The sequence below is a fragment of the Rhinolophus sinicus genome, chromosome 17 (genome assembly GCF_057876585.1).
Source record: "Rhinolophus sinicus isolate RSI-liver-muscle chromosome 17, RSI-T2T, whole genome shotgun sequence".
Taxonomy (NCBI): domain Eukaryota; kingdom Metazoa; phylum Chordata; class Mammalia; order Chiroptera; family Rhinolophidae; genus Rhinolophus; species Rhinolophus sinicus.
The window spans coordinates 128,094,394-128,110,225 of record NC_142517.1 but is presented as its reverse complement, the minus strand read 5'-3'; the positions used below and the strand labels follow the sequence as shown (position 1 = coordinate 128,110,225).

The 15,832-nt window shown below is 38.8% G+C and overlaps 1 protein-coding gene across 4 annotated transcripts in view; it reads left to right on the top strand.

Moving 5' to 3' along the window:
• The window catches only part of LYPD1 (LY6/PLAUR domain containing 1), a 41,544-nt gene that overhangs the window by 16,026 nt on the left and 9,686 nt on the right, over positions 1-15,832 (top strand). The window lies entirely within an intron of this gene.

The window sequence follows — 15,832 nt, the reverse complement described above, 5'->3', positions numbered from 1 at the left end:
GAAAAGGAAGGGGATGACCCATGTGTGCCCAGCCTATTCTTCCCAAATTTATCAAATATGTCACTCCGCCTCCAAGGGTATAGAGGTTCAGAGAGTCAGGAGTTACGCTAATTGAGTTCCCTTCTCATGGCAGGAAATATTAAGAGTGGGGAAAAACCATTCCCGAGTTAATCTTCCCTCCAGGCCATCATACTGAAAAATAGTCATTTCAGGACCCCCCAAGACCTGTGAGGCATGAGTGAAGTAGTGAACTAGCACAGATATTTGGAGCCATATGTGTCACATACACAGACACATACACTCATGATATTGGATGTCAGCATGAGTAGTGACCAGACATGATTTATTGAAGCATTTGTTTGGATAGAACATAGAAAAATGATATAGACTTGTCTCTCACCCATACCAATGTCTTCTATTTATTTTGAAATAATTTGAGATTTGCATAAAAGCTGCAAAAATAGTGCAGAGTGTACCTAGCTTCCACGAATGTTAATCACATGTGTAACCAGAGTATAATTATAAAAATTAAGAAATTTACATTGGTGCAATATTATTAATTAAACCACAGTTTTTCTTTGGATTTCACCAGTTTTTTCCTTTTTCACCTCCAGGATCCTATCCAGGATCCCACACTATGTTTTGTTGTCATGTCTCCTTATTCTTTAATCGCTGCCAGTTCTTTCATTGTCTTTTGTGATCTTGACAATTTTTCTTTTTTAAAAGATCAGGTCAGTTTTTTGTACACGGTCCCTTGGTTTGGGTTGGCCTGATGTTTTCTCACTGTTGATGTAAGAACATCCAAACCTGTAGAGATTTTTATAACAATTGACTTGAGCCAAACTAGAGGATACACCTGGAAGCAAAATCTCTAAGGACTGAGACAAATGCTTCCTAGAATCACAGTTTACAGTTTCTTTTTATTCATTTGAGATTAAGAAGACAAGGTAAGGAAGGTTACATGAAAGTGGGAGGAAGCAACTCGGTGATAGGATTACAGGGTAGTTAAGATCACGTGCTCTCTTGAGGGCTCTGAAAGGGAGCATTTCAAAGGTACGTTAACCTAGATTCACAGAAACAATGGACCGGGCTTGCTTAAGGTAACAATAAGCCTTTTAGTTTGTATGCGTGGGATGTGACTACCCACCATGGCCTGCCCTGTTAGGGATATACGATCGGATCACCCTATGAGGTTACTTTTTGTAAACCCCCTTTTTGTTCACAACATGATGAGATTGAGGTTACAAGACTACTCAGAAGCAATGTGTCATCACTTTCATCACTTGTCAGTGCATCATATCAAGGGATGCATGATGCTAATGTCTTATTACTGGTGATGTTAACTTTATCACTTAATTAAGATGGTGTCTGCTGGGTTTCTCCACTATCAGTGAATGTTTTTCCCTTTTTAATTAATGAATAACTTGAAGGAGGTAATTTGAAACTGTATTAATATCCTGTTTTCTTCAAACTTTTCTCAGTGACTTCAGCATTTGTCGGTGGATATTTCCCTCACCAATTATTACTGTAGTGTTCTAATTTTGATTCCTATTTCCCTCACTCCTTCTGCATTTATTACTTGAAATTCTTCTGTAAGGAAGCACTGCCCTTTCTCTTCCAAACTGGTATTTATTAACTCATTTTTAAATTAATTAGTATTACTTTATATCAGTATGAACTCATGGATATTCACTTTATTCTGTGGGTTGTATCCAGTACTATTATTTATTTTGTTGCTCCAATTGCTCCAGCTGTCCACTGGGAGGTTGACATGGCCCATCCTTTTTTTGAATGCTTCTTTATTTTTGGCACCACAAGATACTCCAGGCTCATCTTGAATTTTCCCTTCTCCCACCCTGTCTGCTATGGGCTGGCCTAGTCGATGGGTGCTTTGCAAGCACTGTCATCTTAATCCTCATTTTTAATCATCTTATATGGTATAGTTTCTTCTGTTTTTGAAAGGAGAAACTAAGACCTAGATTAGTTAAGTGCATTATTCAATTCTCTCCAGTGAGAATTCTACTCTAGGTCTGCTGGAGATTCCAGGGTTCATGTTTCTTCCACTGCGTAAAGAATTATTTCAGAAGCAAAACGAAACATGGACATTACGGAATATGTGACATTGCCACTTTAACTCCCAAATTACTTATTGGGTAATATAAATTCATTTGAAAATGGTGTTTTCTGAAAGAAACAAAATATTTTTTTTTTTCTTCTCAAGATTGAGATTTTTAGGAAGACTTAGAGAACCATGAAATTCCTAAAAGTATATCTAGAAAATTGTAATTAAGCTCAGAGGGGGAACATCAATATTTACAGTGATGCTCCATTTAATGACAGGGATACGTTACCACATCAGTATTTACAGTGATATTCCATTTAATGACAGGGATACGTTCTGAGAAACGCATCATTAGGTGATTTCATCACTGTGCAAACATCACAGAGGGCACTTACACAAACCTAGGTGGCACAGCCTACTTCACACCTACGTATATGGTATAGCCTATGGCTCCAAGCCTGTACAAAACAACATGAGACTAAATCAAGCACAAGAGAAAACGGTATCAACAGATGCAGTAAACGTGAGATGTATGAGGCTGCTGCCAACATAACACAGCATACTGTTTTGCAGCAAACTTTTATAAGGAGAAAGAGTATTCTCTAAAAACTAATGAAAAGTATCGTAAATATATAAACCAGTAATAAAGTCATTTATTATCAAGTGTTATGTACTGTACATAATTGTGTGCACTATATTTTTATACAACAGGCAGCGCAGTAGGTTCGTTTACACCATCATCACCACAAACGTGAATAATGCACGGCACTGTGATGTTACCATGGCTATGTTGTCACTAGGTGATAGGAATTTTTCCATTATAGTTTTATGGGACCACCGTCACATATGTGGTCCCTCATTGACCGAAATGTCGTGAAGGGGCACATGACTGTACACTGTGCCGTAAGAGGCTCCCTTGCAGAAAATGAGAGAGCAACAGAGCCCAAGTAACACTCATATCCACCATGGTGATGACAAGGATATTCCAGAAAACAAGACCTGTTGAACTAAAGAGGCATCTTACACAAATGAGGTGGCTTCTGGAGGTACTAAAGAAGGGACCCAGGAACAGGGTAGTTACAGGGAAGTCAGAGAGAGACACATCTTAGAGATAGCTACACTGATACAGAACCTGGCGATGGCTGGGGGCGGGGAGTCTGCTCCAGTTTTCCTGCAGGGTTTTGGCTTTAAATATAACAGCTGTAAGACACATAAATGCAAGTCTTACTCAACAGACCTCCATCCAGCCCATGCTGGAAACCATGTAGATTGTGGCTCCAACTCTGCCTTTCTTTTCTCGTTTTCCCTTCAAGCTGTGGCTGTGTCTCCTGTTAGATTGTAGCCACTGCTCTTCAGGCCAACTGCCTGGTTTGTATATGCTATGAAGTGCATATTTCTAAAGAGACAGTTCAGTTAAAAAATACTTTGAAATATGGAGATAAGATTCTACAAATACTGTAAAAATAGCAAAGGCCTTTGGTAGTGTAGCTGTAACACTCCTGGAACCCAGAGAGATCCTCTGATATGCTTCAAAAAGCAAATGTTCCAAGCTGTTGGTAGCCCGCTTCTCTCCTATAACTGGAGAGGACAGACTGGGTGAAAGGGATAAGATTTCATAATGTAAAGGTGAACGGATTTTGATAGAATAGAACTAGTCAGCAAACTATGGCCCCTACACCAAATCTGGCCCTGTGGAATGAACTGAATTGTGTCCCCAAAAATGTACATGTTGAAGCCCTACCCCCCAGGGTGATGGTATTTGGAGGTGGGGCCTTTGGGAGGTAGGTAGGGTTAGATGAGGTCATGAGGGTGGGGCCCTGGTCTAATAGGGTCTCTCCTTCTAAAAGAGGGAGAGACACCAGAGCGCTCTCCCTGTCTGTGCACACACTGAGGAAGGGCCTTACGAGGACACAGCTGTCTACAAACCAAGAAGAGGATTTTCACCAGAAGCCTAATTTACTGGCACCTTGATCTTCGTCATCTAGGCTCCAGAACTGTGATAACATTTCTATTGTTTAAGCCCTGCAGGCTGGGGTACTTTGTTATGGCAGCGCAAGCTAATACAGCCTGTTCCTGAAAATGAAGTTTTATAGGAACACAGCCACACCCCTATGTTCGTATATTAGCTGTGGCAGCTTCCATGATAGAATATCAGACTGAACAGTTGTGACTGAGACTGTATGGTCTGCAAAGGCCAAAAGATTTACTGTCTAGCTCGTCACGGAAAATGTGTGCCAATGCCTGGAATAGAAATTTACCAAATATGGTATAGGTTTTGAACAGGAAAAGCCACCCCAGTGGGATGTTAAATGACCAAAGGGAGGAAACCGCCTTAGTGGACAGTGGCCAAACTAGCATGGTTCCGATCACCTCCAGGAGTGTCCTGGACTTCTAACTCGGTCACCTCGCACATGAGCTAAGTGGTTGATAATGAACATTTGGAATGAATAGTGTCTGATGAGTTTGATAGAACAGATCAGTCATAACTGATAGGGGTAGAAAGGGAAGAAATGTAGTCACGGAAGAGCGTGTATAGAAGAAACCAGCTCGTCTCTCCCTCTCCACAACTGTGGATCATCAGGGGTATTGGAGGTGTCCCCCCCCCGGAAAGCAGAGGTGGGAGCCGGGTTGTAATGCAGCATGAAATCTTTGTAGGTAACGACAAGACTGCTCCCTAAATAAATTACAAGGTTCATTTAGAGTCTGTGTGTGCTCTCTCACTCCCCACAGTGGTAATTTGGAAGTGCACACTCCCTGTGTCAGAATTATCTGAAACTGGTCTAGAAATTTGTGTGTTTAAGGAATGCCCAGATAATTCTGCACACTGATATCTGAGCAGCACACATTGCACCCACCTGCTGGAGTGCTAGCACCGGTCCTACCTGGGCAGTGGGTGCACCAATGGCCAGTCCCTTAGTGAAGAACCTTGATGAAGGAGAGTTTTGGCCAAAGAGATAGCACCACACCAGCAATTCAAGATATTAAACAGTTTTCATATCTGTCTGCTGCCAACCAGGTCAGCCTTGAGGCTTCTGGGCCAGAATGCCAGCCTTAGATCTATGTTGTAAAGTCCCAGTAATGTGGAATTCCAAAACTGACACCACTGCTGGGCTGAACTGACTTCAAACAGAGTTGTTTCCAGCACCTTTTAATCCTCCCGCTGAATCTGCGGTGACCCAGCTGTGTTAGGAGCAAACAAAAAGAGTTGGACTCAAACAAAGAAAACAACATCTTTCTTCTTCCCCTCGTGTAATCAATAATTCAACCCTGTACAGAAGCCTGATACCTGAAAGAGTGCTTGCTGCAAAGAAGAAGACGTGGTCCATCCAGCATCCACACCCCTTCTCTCTCTCTCTCTCTCTCTCTCTCTCTCTCTCTCTCTCTCTCTCTCTCTCTCTCTCTCTCTCTCTCTCTCTCTCTTTATATCTATAACTATATATAAGTCCCTACCTCCCATCTCCCCTCCCTCCCTTCCTCCCCTCCCCCTGCCAAGTCTCCAGGCGCATCTTTGGTGGTCTTCATCTGAATGCAGTATTAACATGTCTGCTAAAATGTGGCCCAAATATAGTCCAAGAGGAATGGGGATAGAGTGTGAATAGCTGTGAGAGAAGAGAGGAGCCAGTCATTTTAAATGTCAGAGCAAATCAATCAGTTATGATTGACTGTCCTCTCTGAGTGATGTACCATGACATGCATAAATTCAACAAGTAGCTACTTATGTGAATTAAGGGTGTGAATCAGAAAGTGCCCCCAAGGACAGATAATAATACACCAGTAGCAGCAAATACTGACATAGAACCTACTTTGTGCCAGTCACTTTTCCAAGGGCCTTACACATAGTTCACTTACAAGGGTCATTTCTATTGTCTGTAAAGCAGGACACACAATGGCACAGGAAACGTGTTTGTAACCATCTAGTTGGATGCATTTCAATCCAAATATATACTTAATTCTAGTGTGTAGGGTACAAAGGGTCTAATTCCTTTTTCCCTACTTCCATGTTTTATGTTTTCAACATAATTCTTGGAAGTATAATTTCCTTCATAGTCGAATAACACAGTTCCCAGGGAATGGGTACAATTGCTACAGTGGAATGAACTCCATTGGAAGGAACCTTGAATTGTAGTTACCCTTTCCTTTATTCCTCAGAATGCCCATCATTCACATCCTAAATAAGGAGGGTTAGTACAAATAACTTCCTCTGGGCAAACAATTCATAGTATATTTTAAGTGAGTATAGCCGCCCATCTAAATCTAAGAGCCCCAAGGAGGCCATCACCTCTTTAAAGACTTATAGAGGTTTAAAGTTTTAAATGCTGGGTATCTTGATTAGTTTGGTGATAGCGGGTGGTTCCACAAGCATACTTCTGCTCTGCAGATTAGAGCCATGAGAAACGGCTTGGCACTGGCAGGGCACTTCTCTGTGCCCCTGCAAGTGGGGCAGCTGTAAGCTGGCCCAAGCGGGGATTAGCCAGCCACGTTGATGGGCAGCCCTTCATCAACCTGCTGAGCCAGCTAGCTCTGGGTCTGAACCTTCCTTATCAAGTCCTAGCCTCTCACAGCCCTGTCTGTATCAGCGAAGGCCTGGGGCTTTGTTTTAGCTTTGTGTAACCTGTTACCCAGGCCCCACCAGCCTGGGAATCAAATTTTGGTTGCAAGTCATCAGAAAAACACCCACTATCGTGGGACCTCCAGGCCCCCTTCAAATGATTCTTCTTTCTGTCTTCTCCCCTTCCTCTCCATTCATTCTATAAATACTGGGGGTGCCAAAAAGAAAATGTATACAAGTGAACACTTTGATAAAAGTTGCTCAAGCAGTAGTTCACCATAATCAGAAGTGTCTGGACGCTGACGGTAACCACTTTGAGCACCTCTTGCAATTGCAGAAGTCAAACGTGACTTGTGTTCATCTTTTGTCATCCGTATATATTGAGTATTACAATTTTAATACAGTTTTCCTTTCTTAAAATGTGTATATGTTTTTTTGGTGTCCTCTGTATTTACTGGGCCCTCATTATGTGCCAGGCACTGTTCTAATTACTAGAACTGCATCCTATTAATAAAGATACAATAGTAAAATCAGTAGTGTATCAGAAGTGATTAAGAAAATAGTCATGAAGGAAGGGGCCATCCCTCAGCTGTTTGGGGGCATTTCTCCTGGACATGGCCTTCTGCAGTGGGCAGCTGTCGAGAACCCCAGGACTTCCTTAAAGCTGCCGGGAAGCCAAACACATGGCCATTTCCAGCCCAGCCACCACTTCTTGCCCAAAGCACTCAGAGCCATGGCACCCTTGGACAAACCCCTCTGAAGTTCCAGCAAAGCTCCAGTGCTGTGAGGCCGCACCGTTTTCTGGGTGGGGTGGTGTGGACCCCTCTGCCACCCTGGTGCCACTTGCTATGTGCTCCAAGTCTCAGAGTTCAGTGAAGTGGCTCACTCAGTTAATACTTGCCTATTAATTTGTCATTACAGAGGCAATCCATGAATGCATTCCCACTGTAAACCATTCACATATCACAAATAAATCAAAAGTGCTTCCTGACTATGGCCCAGCCCTAAAGTATATCATTACATTACAGCCCACTGCTCAAGTAGAGCTTTCTGGACCTCTCTTCTTGAATTTTACTTAGAGATGTGATCTCACACACATACCTATGCATGCATACATACACCCTACAGACATACTGCAAGAGCACATATTGTACTGCTTTTTTATCATACATAAATGGTATATTTATAGATCATTTGGAAATTCAGTTTTCCATTCATTGAGAACCAGATCAATATAGGAGTAATTCAATCAGTGTATTGAGCCAGATCAGTGTAGAGCTCTGCACTTTCCTTTCAACTGTTGTTTAACATCCCATAGTATAAATGTACCTTTTTCCTATTGAGGATGTGCACACATGAAAGTGTGTTTTGTTTTGAAGGGTAAATGCTGAGAAGCGCAACTGTTGGATTTGTACATTTTAAAATTATTATGAATCCTTCCAAAATGCTCTTAGGCCAATTTACACTTCAGCAGTGATTCATGAGAGGTTCCTTACTGGTTTCCTTGGCAGCTCCTCTGCTCCTGGGCCCAGATCTGAGCACATGGGACAAGGTTAAAAGAAAAACGGAAAGACGACAGACACAAGTGCCCTTTGATCCTGAGATTTGGGCTTTGGGGCAACTCTGTGTAGCTCTTTTCTTAAGGGTGTGTTCATTCCCAGGATCCCCCTGGTGGACATAGGGACTTGTGCTATACTGGGAAAGAGAAGGCATCTGATAAAATGGTCCTTTGGGGGTACTGTTTATTCCAGAAGGTTTAGAAAAAGTACTTCATTTCCATTGTCCTGCTTTCAACTAGTAAAGTGTCTACAATTTCCTTTCCTATCTCTATCCTGTGGCCACTCAGTGTACCTACCCAGAGACAACCAATATTGTCTCTTTCTGTGTGTTCTTCTAGAAATGTTTTACACATATGTATGCAAGATATATGTATATATATGTAATTTTTGCCATTTTCCCCCCAATGGAAACATGTTATACCTTGGTAGGCAATGGAAAAGAGTGGTTAAGAGCAGAGATTCCAAAGCCACGATTCCTGATTTCAAATCCATAGGATTACCTGCATGGCCCCTAAGCAAATTACTTTACTTCTCTCTGCCTCAGTTTCCCCATCTGCAAAATGGTCATTATTGCTAGATTTATTACAATTATTAAATTAGTTAATATTTTTAGAGCTCTTATAATTGTATATGGGATATAGTAAGAAGCATGGACTTCTTTGTTTAAATATTTAAAAAAGAACGGAGAGAGGAAAAAAGAACTGTCCACCCATATTTTGTTTTTTGAAAACATGTATATTGGGAAATGCTCACCACAATAAGTCTGGTTAACATCCATCCCCATACATAGTTTCAAATTTTTTTCTTGTAATTAGGACTTTTTTTCTCTTAGCAACTTTCAAATGTTCAATACAGTATTACCTATAGTCACCATGCTGTACATTATATCCCATGATTTACTTACTTTATAACAAAGTTTACAGCTTTGGACCACCTTCACCTATTCTGTTCACCCCCTACCCCCGGCCTCTGGCAACCACCAGTCCATTCTCTGTATCTATGAGCTTGGGTGGTGGTGGTAGTTGTATAAATTACACATATAAGTGTCTCTTTTGTCTGAATTATTTATTTTAGCATAAATGCCCTCAAGATCCATCCATGTTGCTACAAATGGCAAGAGTTCATTCTTTATTATGGCTTTGTAGTGTGCCATTGTGTGTGTATATATGCATATAGCACCTCTTCTTTCTCCATTCATCAGTCAGTGGACACTTAGGTTGTTTCCATATCTTGGCTATTGCAAAAAATGCTTCAATAAACATGGGGGTAAATATGTCTTTGAGAGTTAGGGTTTTCATTTTCTTCAGATAAATACCCAGAAATGGAATTGCTAGATCATATGGTAGTTTTATTTTTAAGTTTTTTAGGAATCTCCATATTGTTTTCTATCATGGCTGCACAAATTTACATTTTCATCAGCAGTGCACAAGGGTTCTCTTTTCTCTACATCCTCACACACTTGTTATTTCTTGTCTTTTTGATAATAGTCATTCTAACGTATGTGAGATGATATCTCATTGTGGTTTTCATTTACATTTCCCTGATGATAAATGATGTTGAGCATCTTTTCATGTACCTGTTAGCCATTGTTTATCCTTTTCGGAAAAATATCTATTCAGATCCTCTGCTCATTATTTGATTGGATTATTTTTTGCTTTTTTTTTTTGGGGGGGGGTGAATTTGTTTACATTAAATTGTATTGGTTCTTTATATATTTTGGGTATTAACCCCTTATCAGGTATATAATTTGCAAATATTTTCTCAGATTCAGTAGGTTGTCTTTTTATTTTGTTGATGGTTTCCTTTGTTGTGCAGAAGATTTTTAGTTTGATGTAGTCTCATTTGTTTATTTTTGCTGGTGTTGCCTTTGCTTTTGGTGTCAGATCAAAAAAAAAATCATTGTCAACACCTATGTTAAGGAGCTTACCACCCATGTTTTCTTTTAGGAATTGTGCTTCAGGTCTTGTGTTCAAGTCTTCAATCCATTTTGAGTCAAATTTTGTGTAGGGTGTAGGATAGTGGATCACTTTTTTGCATGTGGCTGTCCAATTTTCCAAACACTATTTTATTGAAGAGACTGTTTTTTTTCCCATTGTGTGATCTTGGCTTTTTTATCATAAATTAATTAAACATATATGCATGGGTTTATTTCTGGGCTCTCCATTCTGTTCCATTGATCTATGTGTCAGTTTTTATGTCAATACCATACTGTTTTGATTGCAATCACTTTGTAATATAGTTTGAAATTAAGGGCTGTGACACCTCCAACTTTGTTCTTCTTTATCAAGATTGCTTTAGCTGTTTAGTTTTTGTGGTTTCACACAAATTTTAGCATTGTTTGTTCTGTGAAAAATGTCATTGGAATTTTGATAGCAATTGCACTGAATATGTAAATTGGTTTGAGAAATATGGATATTTTAACAACTTTAGTTCTTCCAATCTATATGAATGGAATATCTTTCCATATGTTTGCATCTCCTTCAATTTCTTTCATCAGTGTCATAGTTGTTAGTGTACAAATCTTTCACTTCCTTGGTTAAACTTATCTGTAGATACTTTATTCTTTTTGGTGCAATTGTAAATGGAATTGTTTTCTTAATTTGTTTTTCTGATAGTTTTTTATTGGTGTATAGGAGCATAACAGATTTCTATGTATTGCTTTTGTATCTTGTAAGTCTACTGAATCCATTTATTAGTTTCAACAGTTATTTTCATGGAATCTTTAGGACATTATATATATATATATATATATATATATATATATATATATATATATATATATATATATATGCAAAACTATGCAAATAGTTTTACCTCTTCCTTTCTAGTTTGGATGCCTTTTATTTCTTTCATTGGCTAATTGTTCTTGCAAGGAAATCCAACACTATGTTGAATAAAAGTGACGAGCATGGGTATCCTTGCCTTGTTTCTGATCTTAGAAGAAAAGCTTTCAGCTTTTCCCTGTTGAGTTTGATGTTAGCTATAGGCTTGTCATGTATGATATTTATTATGTTGAGGTACATTCCCTCGATACCCACTTTGTTGGGAGTTTTTCTTTTTTCAATCCATAAATGGATGTTGAATTTTGTCAAATGCTTTTTCTGCATCTGTTAAAATATGATTTTTATCTTTCATTTTGTTAATGTAGTGTGTCACTTAGATTGATTTGCAGACGTTGAACCATCCTTGCATCCCTAAAATAAATTTCATTCGACCACGGTGTCTGATCCCTTTAATATATTGTTGAATTTAATGATATATTAAAATATCTGATATTTTTGCATTTATGTTCATCAGGGATAGTGGCCTGTAATTTTCTTTTCTGGTGCTGTCCTTGTCTGGTTTGGATATCAGGGTCTTGCTGGTCATGTAAAATGAGTTTGGAAGTGTTTCTTCCTCTTCTATTTTTTTTGGAAGAGTTTGAGAAATATTGGCATTGATTCTTCTTTGAATGTTTGGTAGAATTCACCAGTGAAGACTTCTAGTCCTAGACTTTGTTTGTTGGGAAGTTTGTGATTATTGATTCAATCTCCTTACTAGTAATTGGTGTGCTCAGATTTCCTATTTCTTCATGATTCAATCTGGGAAGGTTGTTTCTAGGAATTTTTCCATTTCTTCTAGTACAATTATTGATGTATAATTGTTCATAATAGTCTTTTCTGACCCTTTGTATTTCTGTGGTATCAGCCGTAAGGCCTCCTCTTCTGTTTTATTATTTTTTGTGTGTGTATGTGAGTCTAACTAAAGGTTTGTCAATTTTGTTTATATTTTCAAAGAACCTGCTCATGGTTTCATTGATCTTTTCCATTTTCTTTTTAGTCTCTATTTCATTTATTTCTGCTATGGTCTTTATTTTCTTCCTTCTACTAACTTTGGACTTTATTTGTTCTTTTTGTAGGTCTTTGAGATGTGATGTTAAATTGTTTATCTGAGATTTTTCTTGTTTCTTGATATAGGCATTTATCACTATGAACATCCTTCTTAGAACTACTTTTGTGCATCCCATAAATTATGGTATATTGTATTTCCATTTTCCTTTGTCTCAAGGTAATTTTTTTCTTTTCTTTGTTGACCCATTGGTTGTTGAGTAGTATGTTATTTAATTTCTACCTATTTGTTAATTTTCCAGTTTTCTTCTTGTAATTGATTTCTAGTTTCATACCACTTAGTCAGAAAAAATGCTAGATATGATTTCAATCTCCTTAAATTTTTTAAGACTTGTTTTGTGTCCTAACATATGATCTATCCTGGAGACTATTCCATGTGCACTTGAGAAAAATGTGCATTCTGTTGCTTTTTGATGGAATTTATATATATTAAGTCCATCTAGTCTAACATAACTTTTAAGGCCACTGCTTCCTTATTGATTTTCTGTCTGGATGATCTATCCATTGAGGTAAGTGGTGTATTAAAGTTCTCTACTATTATTGTATTGCTGTCTATTTCTCCCTATTGATCTGTTAATATTTGCTTTATGTATTTAGCTGCTCCTGTGCTGGGTGCATAAATATTTACAAATGTTATATTCTCTTGCTGGGTTGACCCTTTACCATTATGTAATGATATACAATCTTTGTCTCTTATTACAGTCTTTGTTTTAAAGTCTGTTTTGTCTGATATAAGTATAGCTATTCCAGCTTTCTGTTGGTTTACATTTGCATGGAATAGCTTTTCCCACCCCTCCCCTTCACTTTCAATCTGTATGTGTCCTTACATCTGAAGTGAGTCTCTTGTAGGCAGCATGTAGATAGATGGGTCATATGTTTTTGTTTGTTTCTTTTTGAATCCATTTAGCCACTCTGTCTTTTGATTGGAGAATTTAGTACATTTACATTTAAAGTAATTTTTGATACGCGTGTACCTATTGCCATTTTGTTAATTGTTTTCTGGCTGTTTTGTAGTTCTTCTGTCCCTTTCTTACTCTCTTCCTTTGTAGTTTGAGTTCACTGGTATGCTTAGATTCATTTCTCATTATCTTTTCTGTGTTTTTTTAGCACTTCGAATGTATGTTGCCACGCCTTAGTGGCCTGTAAAGTTTCTGCTGAAAAATTTCCTGATAGTCTCTTGGGGATTCCCTTGTATATAACAAATTGTTTTTCTTTTGTTGCTTTTAAGATTCCCTCCTCGTCTTTAACGTTTAACCTTTAAATTTTGATGTGCCTTAGTATGTGTCTCTTTGGGTTCTTCTTATTTGGAACTCTCTGTGTTTCCTGGATCTGGATATCTGTTTCCTTCCCCAGGTTAGGGAAGTTTTCTGCCTCTTTTTTTCTTTCTTTTCCTTTGGAACTTCTATAATGCAAATGTTTGTCTGTTTGATGTTGTCCTTTAAGCTATCTTCACTTTTTTTTTTTAATATTTTATTGGGGAAGGGGAACAGGACTTTAGTGGGGATTAGTGTATACTGCCAGGATTTTTTCCAAGTCAAATTGTTGCCCTTTCAATCTTAGTTGTGGAGGGTGCAGTTTAGCTCCAGGTCCAGTTGCCATTGTTAGTTGCAGGGGGCACAGCCCACCATCTCTTGCGGGAGTCGAGGTGTCGAACCAGCAACCTTGTGGTTGAGAGCCCACTGGCCCATGTGGGAATCGAACCGGCAGCCTTCAGCATTAGGATCACCGGGCTCCAACCGCCTGAGCTACAGGGCCGGCCCCTATCTTCACTTTTTTTCATTCTTCTTTTTGCTGCTCTGATTGGGTGAGTTTCACTGCCCTGTATCTGAGTTGACTGATCCTTCTGCTTTATCTAGTCTGCTGTATTTTTCAGTTCAGTTATTGTATTCAGTAACTGATTTCTCTTTGGTACTTTCTTACCTTTTCTCTTTGTTGGAACTCTCACTGTATTCATTCATTCTTCTCCCTGGTTCAGTGAGACTTTTTATGATCATTACATTTTTATTTCCCCCTGAAGTTTTATCTTCCTTTGTTTGGATCATATTCCATTGTTTCTTCATTTTGCTTGGCTTTCTGTGTTAGTTTCTTGGAATTAGATGAAATAACCACCTCTCCCTGTCTTGAAGTGTTGGCCTTGTGTAGAAGATAAGTCTTATCATTCAACCCTGCCCTTGCTCTTGGTTGTCTTGCAAAACCTTTGTAATTCTCCGAGCCCCCTGTTTTATTTTTAATAGCTCCCAGTGGTTGAGGATATGCCATCACCAGTCAGTATCTCCAAAGAGAGGATCTCACTTAACATGTAGATTCAGGCTGATTAGAAGCCAGACCCTCAAGCAGCTTAAGGAATGCAAATATATACAGTTCTGTGGGACCACAAGTGTAAGCCCCACTGACCACCGGAGCCAGGTGACCTGGAAGTGTCCCCTGGGTGGCTGATGCAAAAATCAGGGTTCCCCTCACACATTATATAGCCTACCTCATCACTGATCCTTAGCACTACAAAGTTAGGCTTAAAAGTAAATCTCATCCATGTCACTAAGTGAAAATGCCAATTGAAGAACAGCATACAGGATATGGTACCATTAACGAATGTGCATGCACACACATACTTTATTTCCCTGTGGGCACATATGTAAATGTATAGAAACAGGCCTGGAATGAGGCATCCAAAACTGAGAAGATTGCTTACCTCTAAGGAGGACCTGGGATTGGAAGGGGTGTTCAAGGGGCATTTGCATTTATCTGAATGTCTGAAATTTTTTACAGTGAAAAATAAATCCAGTAAATACTTCTGAATTTTTAAAATTCACTTAAAGGAAAAAAGTTTATTGAAGTTAAGCTAGCAAATGACAGTACTTTTAATATTTAAGAATAAAAAGATAGTAAAACTAAATTTCCTAAAATGGGCAATGGATAGAAAGTACAGAGACTATGAGAAATCTATAAATGGGCAATGCCCATTTAAAGTATGTAGCATGCTCCTTAGAAAGTGTAATACGTTCTCTGTCCATGGGCTTTATCTTACCCAGAGCAGCTACCTTCCAAGATTTTCTAATGGTGTTAAAAATATCAATCCTTACAAAAGTGCAGTTATAGAAAAAGAAATGACATAAAATTACATGTTTTTAATTTTTTTTTTTTAATGTACAGCATTTCTTTACCTTCCACTTGGAAGTTTTAGGCAGTTCAATTCTTTACTGTTTTCTCTTGTACCAAAAGTAGCCATTCTCAAAGGGAGAAGAAGGGGGTCCAAAGCAACACTTGCAAATTCACATACCTGCAGGGAGTTAGAGGGAAAGGTACCCTGTCTACTGCTGGAATGTGTCATATCCCTCTTTCCTGCAGGGCAGCAAAGAGGCTAAAGCCATTCACTTCCAGGTGTAATGTTAGTAGTATATTATTTGACCAAAAATAATTGTCAATTATATCTAAAAAAAAAAACAAAAAAAAAAAACAATCCTGATACAAAACGACCACATACACACACACCAAAAGCTAGCTTCAGTGTAAACCTCCACCCTGCCCCACCCCCCCAAAAAAGAAAGCAAAACCATTTTTGTGGTTTATTGGCTGTCTGCTTTGTTATACAGTAATACAGACTTGACTGCATAGAGGTCAAATCCCAGCTGCTCCACTTTAACTAAACCTCTTTTGCCCTTAGGCACCCCATCTGTAAAATGGGGATTATCATGGGTTTCTTCCTTGTAGGGTTGTTGTAGGTAGTAAATGAGCTAGAACATTATAGCTCTCTGAAGAGTGCCTGGCGTACAGGAAA